The following is a 16,343-nucleotide window of genomic DNA, read 5'->3' as shown; positions in this document are numbered from 1 at the left end:
AGGGAGTCAGGGAGTCTGGGAAGCCCCAGCCTTGAGTAATGCTGATACCTAGCTTTGCTGTTGGTATTAGGACAGAGGCAACTTAGCTGAGCTGTTCCAGCGTCTGAGCAGCTTCCTGCTGACTGGAGGACTGGGAAGAATAAAGAGATTTCATCTAATTTAAACTGAAACCCATTTCTGAAAAATACCAAGTCTCCTGTTAGCAGGAAACCCCCTTTTCTTGCTGTCCTTGGTTCTAACCTGGATGACTTGATCCTCTCATCTAAACTCACGATGCTTGTGCTTCTTGACTTCTGTATTTTCAGAACACACAAGAGATATATAAAGACAGTTGATTATAATGATTGATGTTAATGGGAAGTGCAGAAGGGAATTACCTACATTTAAATTATTAATGTGTCTCCTAACACTGTTTCTCTCTTAAATCACTGGGAAAATCAGACTAGATTTTAACAGATGGTGTTACATACAGTTCCAGAAACAAATCATCTGACTACTGTAGTTGGAAGGGAATTTACTCTTTCAGAGACTAGACAGGTTTTTAAGTCAACAAAATATATGTGGCAATGTCACAGATTTATACAATGCGTAGGCCAGAAGCAAAGGTTAGGTCTTTCACTCTCACACCACATGTAACACAGGCAACACATTTTCACCTGTTTTTTTCTGCCTTAAGCCTCTTCTTATATATCAGCAGATTCTATCACATTATTAGGTAGCTCTTCAGGTCTGTCTTATCTCTCACCAAACCTTCAGGTCTTCTTGTTTGTTATGCACTGTGAATGTTTCAACTGTCATAAGTACAGAGAATGCAGTGTATTATTAGATAGTGCAAGTTTCAAGGAAATAACTCACTCATTTCCTCCCAGCATGGTAACGAGGGTATTAAACGAGTTTCTCTTCCACTCCTGAAATTCAGAGTGCCTGTCAGCTGTTGTACTGTGCTTAGTTTGGTTTGAAAAAGTAATTGAGTTAAATTTTTGTAACTGTAGCTTGAAATTCTGTTCTGTTGGGCCAATTAAATGAACAGTGAAGTGGTGTCTTTCATATACTTCCCATTAACATTTAGCATATGTAAATTTGAGAACAAAATAGGTAACTTGGGATAAATATTTGTTATGTTGATTTTAACTTCCTAGATGTTACTAATTCTCACTCAACTGGATTTTTGTGCCTTAAGTTACAGGATCATCACAGGAAAATCCAGAGAAGAGTTTTCCCCCTAGTACCTTCCTGCACCATGCAGAAGACCCCAGACAGGGTTTTATCCAGGTACACTTCTTAAGACCACTGTCTGCTGTGGTGAGTGTTAATGGCTGTGGTCATAAAATGCCTCTTGGCTCCTTCAAGATGCTCAGCAGATCAGATAGCAGATCTTTGCTCTGCTTGATGCTACAGCAGCCATTCTTACAGCAAGAAGCTCCTGCAAAGTGAACGCAGTAGCTGTTATGGGAGAGGACAGACCTTCCGCAGCAGGGCAGGAGGAACTGGAGGAGGAGGCAGCAGCTTGGCCCCAGGCCAAAAGGGGGAACTCAGAAGCTGCAGTGCTTGCTAAGCTCAAGACAAGCTGGGAGGAAAAAGTGAGGCTGGTAGCACCAGGTATCAGTGTCCACCGTGCTTGTCAGTCACTGACTAGATTTTTAGCCAAAGCTGAAAAGAGGTGTGAGGAGGATGATACAGAAGCTCTCATCTCATGTAGAGAGGAAAGCACCTTTCAATCTTTCATGGCCAAATCAGCCTTTTCCTATCGCTTGTCAAACTTCCCACCCCCAATGTGAATGTTGTCAGCTTCCAAGGCAAGGACTATTGAGCTGCACTCCTCACCTTTGGCATCCTCTTAAACGTGGTCAAGAGTTCTTGGGGTTTCTGAAGAAAGTCACCATCATGGGCACATAGCAGAATACATGAAGGCCAAAAAATGGCACAGAATGACAGAGAAAAAATCCAGAATATACATTCTTGTTTAAAGGACAACAGGCTGAATGAAGCAGACAAACATTAAAGGTGCAGAGAGGCATCCCTCAATCCATCTTCTAAAGTAGGGGAAACATGACACAGAGAAATTTTAGAAATGTGTTTCCTTTAGTGAAGCCCTTGCAGTCATCCAACAGAAAAGGCATTGCTATTTAAGCATATTCTCCTTCAGTCCACTTTTAGATCTGAATGCACAGCATAACCGAACCTCCACAGTGCAAACAGACTTGAAAACACCAAGAATGGTTGTGTTTCTGTTTGAAAGAAGATATTAGCCTTCTCCTTAAATCTCAGGCTACAGCTGCAGGAGCCACAGGCATCAGGTATCCTGGTGGAGCTTGCTAATATCAATGATGATAATATAATCAATAATGATAAATCAACCATGTGCTAAAAAATTACTTCCCATGTAATGTTTGAAATGAAAATGGTTTGGAGAGTGGCTATGGACACCTAAAATACTACTTTGCATGGAAGATCTGATGACCACAAACTGGTTAGTAACCAGTCAGGCTTCACATGCCACGTCAAGGTGAGAGCCACTGTCTGAGTAGTAACAGCAAAGTCCTGACAACAGCTCATGGCTGAAGGCAGTAATGGTGTCCCTTCACATCTGAAATATTCCCATCCAAAGCCATCCATGACAGATCCTGACGGCAGTGTGGTTGTTCAAATTCAAATTCGTGTCCTGCAGCCAAGGAAGTCACAGAAGCTGCAATGGGAAGGACACCCAGGCACGTGCAGTCTCAAAGTTCCTGCACTGTGCTGAAGGAGAGGCTCTGGATTTATAAACATAGGCAAATAACTGAAAGCACATACAAGAGCCATTACTGAGGCACATTACAAATTTTTGATTTAACAACACTTTGATTTAGGAAACCCAGAGAGTTATTGTTGATTTTATACTGTGTAAATTATTCACGTACTTTCCTCGAAACATAAGTTGTCAACATAAAAATCCCTGAAAGCTGTCTTTCATTCTACTCTTGTAATTCTGTCTTATTTATACAGCCATCCAATGATGTATTCATCATCTTATTTGGACGTTTAAGAACAGAGATTGCATAGTGGGAAAGGCTCTAATTAAGTATAGGCTTCTGAGAGGCAGAAGAGAGTAACAGAAGGATGAGTATCAGTCTTTGTTTACTGGAAGCAAATAAAACCCTGGTGACAGTCTCCCTGCCACTACTCTGCTACTCCTTGAAGCAAGAAGAATAGTTCTTAGCAAAGTACATTTTTGTTGAAAATGTAAAAGGCTATTTATGTACTATACTATTGAGTATAGTACATAAGTTGTCAGTGATACACCTTCCTCTTTTGTGTAATTTTTTTTTCCATACAGCTCTCCTTGACCATCCCCACCCCACCAATATCCATTGGGCTTTGAACTCTCATTTTTCCAAGCTGTCAAATTCCTAACATTTCCTTGGCTACAGTTTATCTCAGAATTTTGGTGACATGATAACCATCACAGTATTTCAAAACTTAAAAAAATACTTCACAATCTTAAGCCACTTTTTTTTCCCAGTAATTTTTTATGTCAGTATTTTCAGCTTTATCATCATGTGATTGAAAATTAAGGACTCCTGCCCTCAGGATGCTTATTAGAGCTCCCAACAAAGCTACGTGACTACATCTGCCATCAGCTCCTATGTACTTTGCTAATGGGACTGAGCCAAAGGATTGTGAATCAGCACAATACCTCCACTAAAATTAAAAATCACACTGGATACCAAAATCAGGAAAACAATTTAGATATTGGTTTTGTGTTACACCGTAACTTCTGAATTGTCATTTCTATCTACTATTCACAATACATTATAATTCTTACTCCTCTATCACCATGTTCCACAATCTTCTAGCATCTGTCATTCTCTTGCCCTCTGGATATAACCTACTTACCAGGTTTCTCTTGCTCCAGCAACCCCTTTTCTCTTTGAGTACTATTTTTTGTATACTGAATAGTATATGTATTATGTATTTAGTTATATCCTTACCAATTATTCTTCCATTGCATTCAACACTGGAGTATGATGTTTGTCTTTCTAGAAATTCCAGTATTCCAGTTACTTCAATAATAGTTATTACTCTTCTTGAAAATCATGTATATAAACTAAAACATTTTGCAGAGGTGTTCCCTTTAGCAAGGGGCACTTGCATTTGAAGGGTCCTCCATCAAGACTCAACAACTGTAGGTTAATCTCACTGTCATAACCTTTACATACACAAACCAGAGAAAGACAGAAATGAGGAACAATTTAAAAATTTCAGCATCTTTTTATTACTTGAATGAGTCTAACTGCAAAGATCAGAGTCTGCATAAAAGGACAGAGTGTAAGAAAGTGAATGTAATCTGCGAAGAAAAAGTCACGGCAGAAGAAAATATTGAAAAACAGTCACAATAACTGTTAAGGTTAATGAGAAATACTAATAACAACTGTTGTAACTGAAAGTGCGCCATTGCAGTTCAGCAAGTGGAAGCATCTGTGTAAAACACCTGTAAAATAAATCCAAACATAAAATGTTTCACTAGATGTTTGATCCTATTTGATTTCTGGAACATATGCTGAGAAATTATAGTATATATAGATGGAGAAAACACCATAAAAATTCGACTACCCTTGGAGTCTGCCTCAGCATATTCAGGAGAAATGATGGCCAACACTAATTTTCTTGCAATGGATGTTTCATTAGGGTATTACACAAAGGAAAAAAAACCTAGGTGTTTTACCTGTGCTTTTTCAATATATTCTTTGGAAATTTTGGCTTTACCTTGCCCTGAAATATTTCATAAAAAGATATAGTATATTTCCATGAATGCTGATGATGCTCCCATTCAGGGACAACAAAAACAGACCATTCTCAGATATCTTGGGAAGGCTGGATCATGACAGTTTAAAATCCAGTTGAGAGAAATGGAAGTTTAATGCTGAACAAGAGATACTAGATCTAGGAGAAATACTAATTCATTATTGATCATGAATTTATTTATAGAATAAGAACTTGAACAAAGGATTTTTTTTTAAATGCATGTCCAGTCTTGTCTGCTGAAACACTCTTAAGAGCTTTGTTGTAGAAAAATAAAAAATGGATACGAGACCACTCTGCACTGAGAGTTTGAAAATCTGAGGGATTACAGAAAGTAAACGCCTATTCCCAAAGTCTCTGATGATATCAGGCAAAACTGCCAAAAGATACTTCTAAGCAAGGCCATAGGGCAAAACTCTTTGAAAAATAGGTCAATGACTATAAATATGTGGTTTATGCTTCTGGCACCTTAAAATGACCAGCAATATGCCCGAACCAGAAAGAGCCTAGCACAGGTATGAAAGAGCTTACTGTTTCTGCCTATGAGATACACATTGGCACAGACAGACTGCAAACCATTACTATCAGTAAGAGGTCAGCAGGCACTTTTTCTAGTTTCAGTTGCAGTTGTATGACTGCCAAACAGAATACAGACCCAGAAAACATTTCAGCAACAGCTGGCATTCTGTCTGCAGTTTTTGCAAGAACTGGGGGAGAAAAAAGAAGACAGACAGATCCTGACATTTTAGAAGTAACTGTGGTGAGATTCTCAAATAGAAAATATTTTATATCATAGGGTCAAATGCTCAAAATTTTTGAGAAGGGTGCTAATATTGTGTAATGAATACTTCAAGGTGAAGCATACTTCGTATGGCTAGGTAAGTATGTTTGGTACTTTTCCTCAGTTCTTTGTCATAGTGGTTACCTTCCTTTTACATGCAAGATCTTTCCCAGTATAATTCTCAAGTTCAGAGGGACTTAGCCTGTTGAGAATGACACTTACATCGTTAACAATACCAAATTTCTTTCTTAGTTCTTTGTCTTCATCCTGAGGTGCTTCTTCCTCATTTCTTTTTTGCAAGCTTTCTCTGGATGGAGACACAGTCTTGTTGAGGAACTGAAACAGGAAAGAGTACAACTTGACTATTGAGAAGTGAATGTTGGGTAGTAATTTTTCTCCCACCCCAGTTTTATCTTCACAGCGTTTCTTCTGCAGTCTTCCTTACCTTGGGGATGTGGCTTTGCCAGAAGAATTTAATTCAGGAGGGACCTTGTAAGCCAGCCCTTCTCTATTCTTCCACTGATACTTTAAAAAGCGATCATGATGGCACTCATCACCTGTTTTCAGAAACCCCGCCTTCTCCCTTGGGAAATATCTTGCCATTATACTAAATTCTGCTCTAATGTTCTCTAAATAGCAACAGGCTGCTCCCATTAAGTGGCAGTGCTTTTGTCCTGTTCAAATACTAGAAAAATCTTTATATATCTCAAGATTTATTTTTTTCCTCAGCATTATTTAATTTTATTTTCTTTTTAAACAGTAAAGTCCTTACAGACCTGAAAGCCTTAATTTAGTTTACTCTATGGTGATTGCGTCCACTGGATTTGTGTGGACAAAAATGAGAACAAAACCATGTCACTCATCTTTCACACCAATATTCTGAATAATGCACTTTGCATTCAGCTATATCTAAGAGGAAAGTAATTTACTGTACATACACAGACAATCACTTGATCATCATAGGTTATTACCTGCTGCCTTTTCGCAGTAAAAGGGGAGGAGTTCCTGGGCTGAGAGATGGTAGTCATCTCATGTGAAGAGGGATGTGTTTCATTTGACGTTTTGTCTTGGCGTGTGGGGGTAGCACAGGCTGTAACACATTTTATGTTCTGTTTCACAGCATCCTCTCTTGACGGCAGCGGATGTTGAACTTTGAAAGGTAGACTACAGATAGAACCACATGTAATGAGCCAAACCATGGTCTTCATAGGCAACATATGATGATGGCAAACCATTTCCCTTCCTGCTGCCAGATCTTCACGCCTCATTACATACAGAAGATAGACTTGCCTATTATAGATCATTAGAGCATTTCCCTTAAAGAGAGGTATGTCCATTTGCTCTTCAATAGGACTAATAGATGAAAGTGGTAACATATCCTTATAATCCTTATTCTTCATACTGATCAGTGACTTTAAAATTTCTGAAACAACCATGTTAGATGATTTTACAATAAGAGGATAGGATCTTGCTATCTTTCTGGCTGGCTCTTGTTTCTCTGGCATTATCTGGGAACATTTCACATCTTCAGTTATATCAGGACTAGAACAGTGTCTTGGAAAGTTTTGGTTGCTTGGCATTAAAGACTTTGAAAAATTGTTCCAAAAGGAGCTGGAAGCCTCTTCTAACTTTATTAATGGCCATATATAAATTACAGAGTCTGTTTCTGTAGCTTGCCATACTTCAGAGACATTTTTTGCTGCAGCTGACAGTAGTTGCTGTAGTTTAGATGGGAAAGAAGATAGTGGTATTGATGAGATTTTGGCTTGATATGGTATCTCTAGATCAGGTTTTAAAATCCGTGCCCGAGGTTCTTCAGTAACTTCAAGAGGATCAGAGATTCCAGAAATGGACGTTTTGCCTTCTTGGTCAGCATGAGTTAGTGAGAAGCCTCTTCTCAGAGAGTGCTTTTCAGCTGAGGTTTCATTACTCTGAGCATTAAAATCTGTTGAGAACTTTCCTCTGCCAGCAGAGGTCATGTCGAAATCTTCACTCTCCAATTGCTGATTCCCTCGCTTAACAGCATATGTAGTACTGGTATTCATCTCCAAAAAAGTGCTGTGGCTTGACTTAACGTATTCTGTTTAGACAGATGAGCTTCTGTGACTGGGCAATTGTATACAACGACAAGGCTTCCAGAGGAAAGGGAACGCAAAAGGAGTTTCAGTAGGTCTCATTTATTTTTACCTCTTTCCTGAAGAGCTTCACTTACGCAGCCTGACATGCTTCAAATAAAAGTGGATATAAATTAAAATGTGATTACATATTTGTAAATGCACAGTGATTTTTTTTGTTAACTCAAAATAAATTAATAAACAGAAATATATTTGCGATTTAAGTATCAACTAAAGCTCATCTAGCCAGTAGGATTCTTCTGTAATAGTAATTTGTTGTGAGATACTTCCAATCTTGACATAAATTGGCAGTGAGTTTGTTACACCCCGAGCTGGCTTGGCAAGTTTTTAAAGGGGCTAAGGCACTTCGATTTCCTTTGGTGGTGCACAGGAGAAAAGAACAAACTCCTCAGGAGGTTGAACAGTAAACTTTTACTGGAAAACTTTACAGAATAAGGTACTTGGTGAATTTTAAAGCAAACATCCAATCAAAGTAAAGCAATTCAGAAAGCACTGACTTAGTCTGACTTTAAGATACCCAGATTTTGAGAACAGGATGTTGGGAGAAGAAAGAGAGAAAAAGGAGAGAGAAAGATCAGTAGTCACCACCCTGGATCTGGCGAGGTCTCAGGAGCTGTCAGGTCCAGGGCAGTGGGGCCTGCCAGCATCACCCCCGTGTCACGGCCTTTCATCTGCTCTGGTCTTCCAGGGCCCTCTCCCCAGGTGGGACTTTTGTTGTGCCAGTGGCTTGATAGCCACGCTGGGGCTGGACCAGAGGCTCCAGTGTGGAGCAGTGCACGGCCCCACCACAGCAGAACTTGCATTGCTACCACCACCCCCGCCCACACTTCAGTTGTTTTGAGCCAATAATGATTTCTCCGGTCTCCTACAGAGTTTCTGCTTGCTTCCATGGGAATTTACCCAATAGTGCACAGGATCTATTTTGTTTAGCTGTAGTATTCCCTCACATAAGAAGATACAATGCCATTAAAATCAATACACATTTTGAATAAAAATGGTCTTACCGAAGAGCTTTACAGACGGTTTTGTACTTTCCTTGCAGAATGATTTGACTTCAGCAATCAATCCTAATTTACACTCCTCTCAGCTTTAGCAGAATCAGACCCAGTAGCTTTCTCATGGTTTTTAATAAAGATGTAAAAAAAAAAAAAAAAAGAAAAATCAAGTTCAGATGCTTATCTGATACATATTAAAGCCTTCTAAGCACCAGTGTAATTGTAAAATTCTAAACAACCGTAAGTACACAGTTGAATTTACAGTAGAAGAAAACATGAAACTTAAATTTGTATCATGAGAGAAAGGCAAAAACTCTGAGATGGATTAAGAACAAATTATCTTTGAATTAACTGCTGCTTCTCCAGTGGTTATGTTCTCCTAGGAATAATCTAGTTATCTTTGCACTACAGACTTGATTTTGTAGAAAGAAAATATAAACACTCACATGACTTGCATGTCAATCACACAACTCGAAGGTGTTTTTTGGTATTCCTAAATATTAAAAACCACAGTGAGTTTCGCCTCCATAACTGAGGAGGTTCTACTACTTAAACATAAAGAAATATAATAAAGACTAATTCAGTGAGTGTCTGTTTAGGATCATGAAAATTAACCTGAGTCCTTTTACCCAGTGAAAAGGAATAAACTGAAAAGTAAAATTACATTTTCTCCTCATCTACGCTGTACATCCTTCATTTATGATGCATGCACCTAGATGTAATCACATCATTCTAGGACTCTAATCAAGAATAATTAAAAATATCAATTGTCAACAAGTTATTTGAATCACTGCTTGTACATACAGTTGGATTGAGGCCTTCTGTAGAAGCAGACTGTAAATCTAATTTTTTCCTTTATCTGATGAGTAGGGGAGTTTGGTTTTAGGGATTTTTACTACATCCAGCATTGCCATATGATAAAGCTAGGACTGGTCTTCTGCTTCAGAAAGTCTCTTACTGCCTCTGCATTAGCCTTTGCACCCTTTTCATTAGTACTGGTCCATTACATCTTCTGCTGTCCAAGTGAAGGAATGGTTCCTCTGAAGTGACAGCTCAGTAATAAAGAATTTACTATTATCTTTTCAGCAATGGGGGAGTTGCCACAAAATCCCTAAACAAAAATTTTAAAAGAATTTCAGTAACATGAATCGTTGACACGTATCTTAAAAACCAGAAAGTCTCAGAAACTCAGACACACAGCAATTAAACTGAAATTTAAAAAAAAAAAAAAAAAAGGTAAGAAGGAAAGATTTGTGGTTTTGAGACAGAGAAATCCTGGTTAACTGTGAAACCAGTTAAAAAAGAGACAAATATAGCTGCAGAAAAGAAAGACTCCTTGATTCTCAGAAGCCACAACTCTACTGCGAAGGCTCTGAATTGACTGATATAGTGATGAAGCTCACTGCCATAGTCTCCAGTTTTGCTCCCTAAAATCCCATCTGCCATTTAAAGACTTCCTAGCCAGCTGCCATTGTCAAACAATTCCCACAGAAAGCACAAAAAAGCAAACAAAATCTTTTTTGAGAAAGAGACCAGCAAAAAAAAAATCGGAACTATTACAGTTCTGTTGTAGGCAAGTTTCCTGAGTTCACAGTCTCTCAAGGTGGCTCAGAGAGGGGCAAACCGCTTCATTCTTCTTGTGGGTTACTAAAAGCCTTGTAAGTATCAGTTAAAGCAGGTTAGTTTCTCCTGCCAGCAGACACAGAGAAGCACACTTTGTGCCACTACCACTGAATAGCGCAGACAATATATATTTTTTGCTATGTTTATCATAGAGTGCCAAGACCCCTTCAGGGACTGCAACTAAGAGAGCGGGGAATGTAACCTAGCGCTCTGACAAAATGTCATTGTACTGATGGTGCTGAACTTGTGGCTTGTGAGCTTGCTATAAGTAACTGGATCAATTATCGTAGAATCATGGAATGATTTGGATTGGGAGGGACCTTAAAGATCATGCAGTTCCAACCCCCCCTGCTGTGGGCAGGGACAGCTTCCACTAGACCAGGTTGCTCACAAGCCCCCACCAAACCTGGTCCTGAACACTTACAGGGATAGGGCATCCACAACTTCTTTGGGCAACCTGTTCTAGTGTCTAACTACTATCACAGTAAAGAGTTTCTTCCCAATATCTAATCTAAACCTGCCTTCTGTCAGTTGAAAGCCATTCCCCATTGTCCTGTCACTACACGCCTTTGTAAAAAGTCTTTCTCCAGCTCTCTTCTAGGTCCCCTTCAGGTACTTAAAGGTGCTATGAAGTCACACTGGAGCCTTCTCTTCTCTAGGCTGAACAACCCCAGCTCTCTCAGCCTGTCTACATAGGAGAGCTGCTCCAGCCCTCTAATCATCTTTGTGGCCCTAAGGTTATTTTCGCCTATAACCTGCTCCTGGTATCTTTCTTCACTTCTGAGAACCATGAAGGCAGCCAGTGGCTAGGTCTAGTAAATTATTTGTGTCAGCATGCTCCCATCCACCATCTTCCTAGGGCAATTCAGGAGCACTTCAGTACATGTGTGTACTTTTTGCAGTACACACTGTATGTGAATTGAATTAAGCCTGCTAGTCCTAGGACTCTGATCTGATGCAACCATTTTTCGGTCATCTAGGACACATTCATCTCCTCCTCTGCCTTTGGAAAACATTTTCTTTCTAATTTGGCAGAAAATTTGTGCATCAGTTTTCTATGCTGTTCCCCAGAATTAAAAAAGCAAAAACTTAGGTGCTTGGCTGTAGTGAATCTAAAATAAGACAATGCTAACAATGCCACACATGACAGAGAACTGTCTTAATGCAAGTATTACATAAATTATGAGTATCTTCAGTCCTAACTCTTAGTTATGCACAGCAACCAGTAGACTGAGCTTATCTATCAGCACTGGAAGAACCAAAGAGTCTCAATTCCAGCATTTTATTGATGGTAAACAGCATCAAGTCACACTGATTATAAATGCAGTGTACTGTACCTTACAGTACATCTTAATATACAGCAGTGACCTCAGTTGTGTAATTCTGTCAGCCCTTGAGTTTAGAAGATAACCAATTGTGTCATGGATCTCAAGGTCCCCAATACAACTGAAAAAGGAACGACCATATTCACATGCCTTAAAATGTCCTTATTTACACACAATAAAATGTCCTTATTTACACACAATACAAGAAATGTATAGGAAATCCTCCTTTCTTCTTCCACCTTAAAACTCCCTGAGTACAAAGCAGAACCTCAGACTTAGGACATAAGCACACAGATTCCCCTATTACTTCTAGTTTATGTATACAAATCTTTTCCATCTGAAGTGGTCTTACAATCTAATTTTTATGACTATGACTCACCATTGCACTATCTTCACCAGAGACGAAGACAGCAGAATCTTAAGAGAACTCACAAAAATACTAAAATTTGTATTTCAAATTTCCTTATTTTTTCTAAAAATGCATATGAATATTGCAATCATCAATCTGTAGAACAGATTTCTTCTAATTAGGTTTTCACTTGTAAAACTTTGGCTTGGCATCTTAGTTTGTTCTTTCTTATCATACAGCGACAATCCCCAGCAGGGATTCCAAAGTTAGCCCTGAGAAAACTTGAATTTCCTGAAATACAGGCATGACTGCTACAAGCACGGCATATATTATTTTTGCCTGGACTTGATCTAAGGTATAGACAAAATGCCTTTCAGTTGTTACATCAAAATTCTCTTAAAACACAGCACCTGTTCAGTTAGGTATGCTTATTTCAACACTAGTTCTTCATGGAAACTCACATGGGTCTGTAAATTGTCTAGGACTTTGTGGCGTATGTTACAAAATACAGGTATGGCACAGGCCACTAGATCTGTTATACAGTTTAATGTACATACTTCCTTTCCTTTTGCAACAGGTGCCCTGCACTTAGGCTGTCAAAATACGCCATGATATTCAAGGAGAGAGCAGTCTGAAGAGCTTCCTAAAATTACATACATGTGCTAAGGGTCCTTCTAGTCCAGTCCCTGCCTCTGACAGTGGCCAAAAGAGAAGGCTCAGCAATAATTTGGGAAGAGGCCATGTACACAGTGGTCATTTCCTGGATACCCCCAGTCTCCAACAGTGGGAGGCAGAGGGCCCTCCTGAGCCAGCAATGATTCTCAGTGGATTTCCTGCTAGCACCAGGTCCTGCCGTGTAACACCCACTCCTTCCCCAGCAGCTTCTACCCCACAGCGGTGCCTGCCCGGTCACTTACAGCAGGAAAACCTCCTCAAGTACCCAGTCTGGGGTCAAACCCTGGCCTTCCCAGTAAAGCCAGTGTGGGCTGGGGGAATGGGAAAAGGAGGTGGGGCTTAGTTACCATTACAGCCTGAGCGCAGGTGCCAGGCTGGAGGAGCAACCTTAGACTGCTGCAGCAACTGCCAAAACTGCAGAGAGCCTTCCAGAACCTTCTGGCCCCTGGAATCTTCCAACGGCCGGCGGGCACCGGCAGTTTCAACAGCTGCTGCGAGTGACACTGGGCGCTCCTGGCCCCATCGGCCACTGCCCACAGGCCCTGGCGCTGTGCCCGCATGGCTGCACCTGCCCTGCCAGCCCGGCGAGCTGTGCCCCTGTGCCCACTGCCTCTGAAGGACAGCGTCCTTCACATCATCTCTACTGTGGCACCAACCCTTGTGTCCCCACACCTTTCGGATGCTTTGGCCTCTGCAGGGCTGCAGCTGACAAGTCCCCACCGCTCAAGGGTGGCAGCTGTGAGTCACTGCGGGAAAGGACCTTGGAGGCCCTCCCCAAGCCCACTGCACTGCACAGCTTGGCTGCAATTCCTCCACGGCCAGGGCATCTTGCCCTTCCTTCAGATGTCCTCGTTCTCCAGCCAGGCTGTCACTGGGTCCAGAGGGGAGAAATTACCAGGCCAAAACCTCCCTCCTGGCCTCTCCTCAGTGCTCTTTCTCCCCCATTGCCAGGCAGTGCTCAGGAGTCAAAGGAAAAACAAAGCACCCCACTGAGCACAGGTGAGCGCTGAGCCCTCCATCCTGGCCACACCTGGGCTGTGTGCCCAGGATGGAGACCCTTTGCACTGAGGAATCAAGGCCACAGGCACTGCTCGCCTGAGTCCCAGCCATTTCTCCTCAGCTGACAAACCCTGGGCCGAGAGTCACTCCTCACGGAGGGGCTACAGTGCAGATGGCCAGGCACAGGGGCTGCCAGGAAGGCACCTCCCCCAGGCATGGCTATTGGGCAACTCCACAACACACCAAGGATGTGAGGGAGTAGGAGCATGGCAGAGCAGTGGTACAGGCTGTGCAGGGAGGTTGTGGAATCTTCCTCTCTGGATACATTCAAACCCCACCTCGATGTGTTCCTGTGTAACCTGCTCTAGATAGCCCTACCTCTCCAGAGGTCCCTTCCAACCCTAACTATTCTGTGACCATGGTCTGTGCTCTCTGCTGCTCTGCCACACTGGGAACAGTGCCAGAAAACTTCAAAAATTTTGAATAAGCAGGCAATTTCATCTGAAACACTTTTATCAGGTATTCACAGAAGCGCAGAATCAATTATGTTAATAGGGTCCTCTTGTGATCATCTTGTCCCACTCTGCTACAGCACAAGAATTTATGCAATGAGTGGTGGCCTGGCAGCAGGATGAGCTTTGAAACAGCCTGCAGTTTCAGAAGGGCTGGAAATGTGCAACTGGCTTTATTGTTCCCCCCCTGTTAGTAGCTCCTCTTGGAAAATGGCTCAAAGTCAAGTCCCTTTATTTTACTCTAATGAGTGAAATAAAACTAGAGAAATATAAAACAGATATAAAGTGGCTGGTGAGATGCATGATGTTGATAACCATATGTAGCGAACGAGTGGTTTAGGTTGCTTAAAGAATCACAGCAAAGATATCAGCAAAAGCAGGGTTAATATAAAAGTGGAAGCGCAACAAAGTTCACTGGCAAGATTCACTCTACCGCTTACTAGATGGTTAAAGCACACATAGGAAAAGCAAACTGAAATCAATCAATCTAAAACCAAGATCAATCAAAAAATTATCTACATGGAGGCTGAGGGGAAGGGTGGGGAAGGGGAAGGATAGGAAAGGCAGGGTGAGGGGTGGGAAGCATGTGGATAGGAAAGGGTAACCATAGAAAGGAATAAGGGAGACCCTCTCACTGAGTCACAAGGTTCAGAGTGGACTCCCTTGCCAAACTTATTCCCAGAGTGACCAACAGTTTAGGCCTAAAGATTCAACAGCACTTAACAGCACTTAATGAGTAGCTTAATTTAAACAATTTAGTAACACAGTCATATAGAATTTCCTGAAACAATATCTCAGCCTTGGCCATACTGATCATCACCAATGGTCTACCCTGGCCTCCAGTTGGGATACCTGGAGACACACTGTCTAGAATACTGCTGCTTCTTTTGAGAACACACTCAGGATCACTCTTGAGGAGAAAAGAGCGCAGAAAGAATCGCATCTTGTCGATATCACCTGGGGAGTCTTTCTGCTATGCCTTCCGCAACCAGACTTGTCTATTTCGTATTGGCCTTTTTAGCCATCAGTGTGCTTGCAGCAAGCATGGGTAGAACCCTTCTCAAATCTTTTTTCATGAAGCCTAGCCATGATGATGACATATAGAATTTACTATAGCACAACAGTAACTCACTTATAAACCTTAGTTACAAATCTAATGTACTTAAGAATCTAAGAGAGCACTCTCCATAGTACATTTGCTACAGCATATTCACACTCGCATGCACACAGACCTAAAGAGTATGTTCAAAGTATATACCTATGAAAAATTCCCCTCATATTCAATGAAGGACTCATGTAGGATGCCTTGGTATCAGGCCAGGCTCTGTCCTTGGCGTTTGGCGGTGGTCCTTCAAATATTGCAAACTTGAAAGTCTCCTAGGTCTGAGGAGACTCCCACTCAGAGGAAGACTGCTGGTCACAACCTGCTGTGGTCCAGGAGAGCTCAGAGGATCTGACTAAGGACTGCTGCTTATAGAATCACAAGAGAGTTGGCTTTAGTCATAGTAATTTTTAATCTTGGCCACAATTTGGGTCAGTAACTTTCTTTGGAAGTTTGATAAATAAAAATGTTGTTCCACTTAGGTTGTTTTTCAGGCAAGAAAAGTTCCCAAGGCTGTTTGTTAAAAATCAGGGGCTCATTAGACAGCTTAAGTTCCTGGGAATAGACAGTGTCTCTGATAAGCTCAAGAGGAGCTTAGCCCAAGTGCTGTTCATCAAGGCTGAGGCCTAACGAGCATTTCTGAGACCACAGTACATCTTGAGGAGGAGAAAGAGGAGAGGGAAATGTACCACCACACCATAACCACCTGGCACTCCAGCAGGCATTAGGTTAAATTCAACATGAATTTCCTGAGATTGTTCATTGTCAGCCACCTCCTGCTAAGGATTTTTACATTTAGTTAGAGGACATGTTTCATACCTGTCATGTGAGGTGAACTCACCTGCTGCCTCTGGCTGCCCATACCTGTAAGGTTGCTGATGTTCAGTGTTAGTTCTTTTTTTAGTGTCTAAAGCTGCCTGAGAAATCAAGGCCACTTCCTCCCAGTCAGGTAATAAAAAAACATAGTCCTTGCCCCAGAGAGCTTATGAAGCAGAAATGTTAGAGAGAGAATAAACAGAGTTTTTTCTCTGTTCCTGCTGACAGAGTTTTGCTGAAATGATATCC

The 16,343-nt window shown here is 41.2% G+C and overlaps 1 protein-coding gene across 1 annotated transcript in view; it reads right to left on the bottom strand.

Annotated features, from left to right (window-relative positions):
- Window positions 1–7,427: 7,427 nt before the first annotated feature.
- PLD5 (phospholipase D family member 5) overlaps window positions 7,428–16,343 on the bottom strand; it is a 212,859-nt gene continuing 203,943 nt past the window's right edge. The window contains exons 10-11 of the transcript XR_007628899.1: window positions 8,703–8,813; window positions 7,428–7,788 (exon numbers count right to left, since the gene is read on the bottom strand). The gene's annotated coding sequence lies outside the window, so the exon portion shown is untranslated. The remainder of the gene's footprint in view (window positions 7,789–8,702; window positions 8,814–16,343) is intronic.

This window comes from Myiozetetes cayanensis, unplaced genomic scaffold, assembly GCF_022539395.1.
Source record: "Myiozetetes cayanensis isolate MyiCay16 unplaced genomic scaffold, myiCay2020 scf2-11, whole genome shotgun sequence".
Classification (NCBI taxonomy): domain Eukaryota; kingdom Metazoa; phylum Chordata; class Aves; order Passeriformes; family Tyrannidae; genus Myiozetetes; species Myiozetetes cayanensis.
The sequence above is the reverse complement of the archived record's forward strand: the minus strand, read 5'-3'. Positions and strand labels throughout refer to the sequence as shown.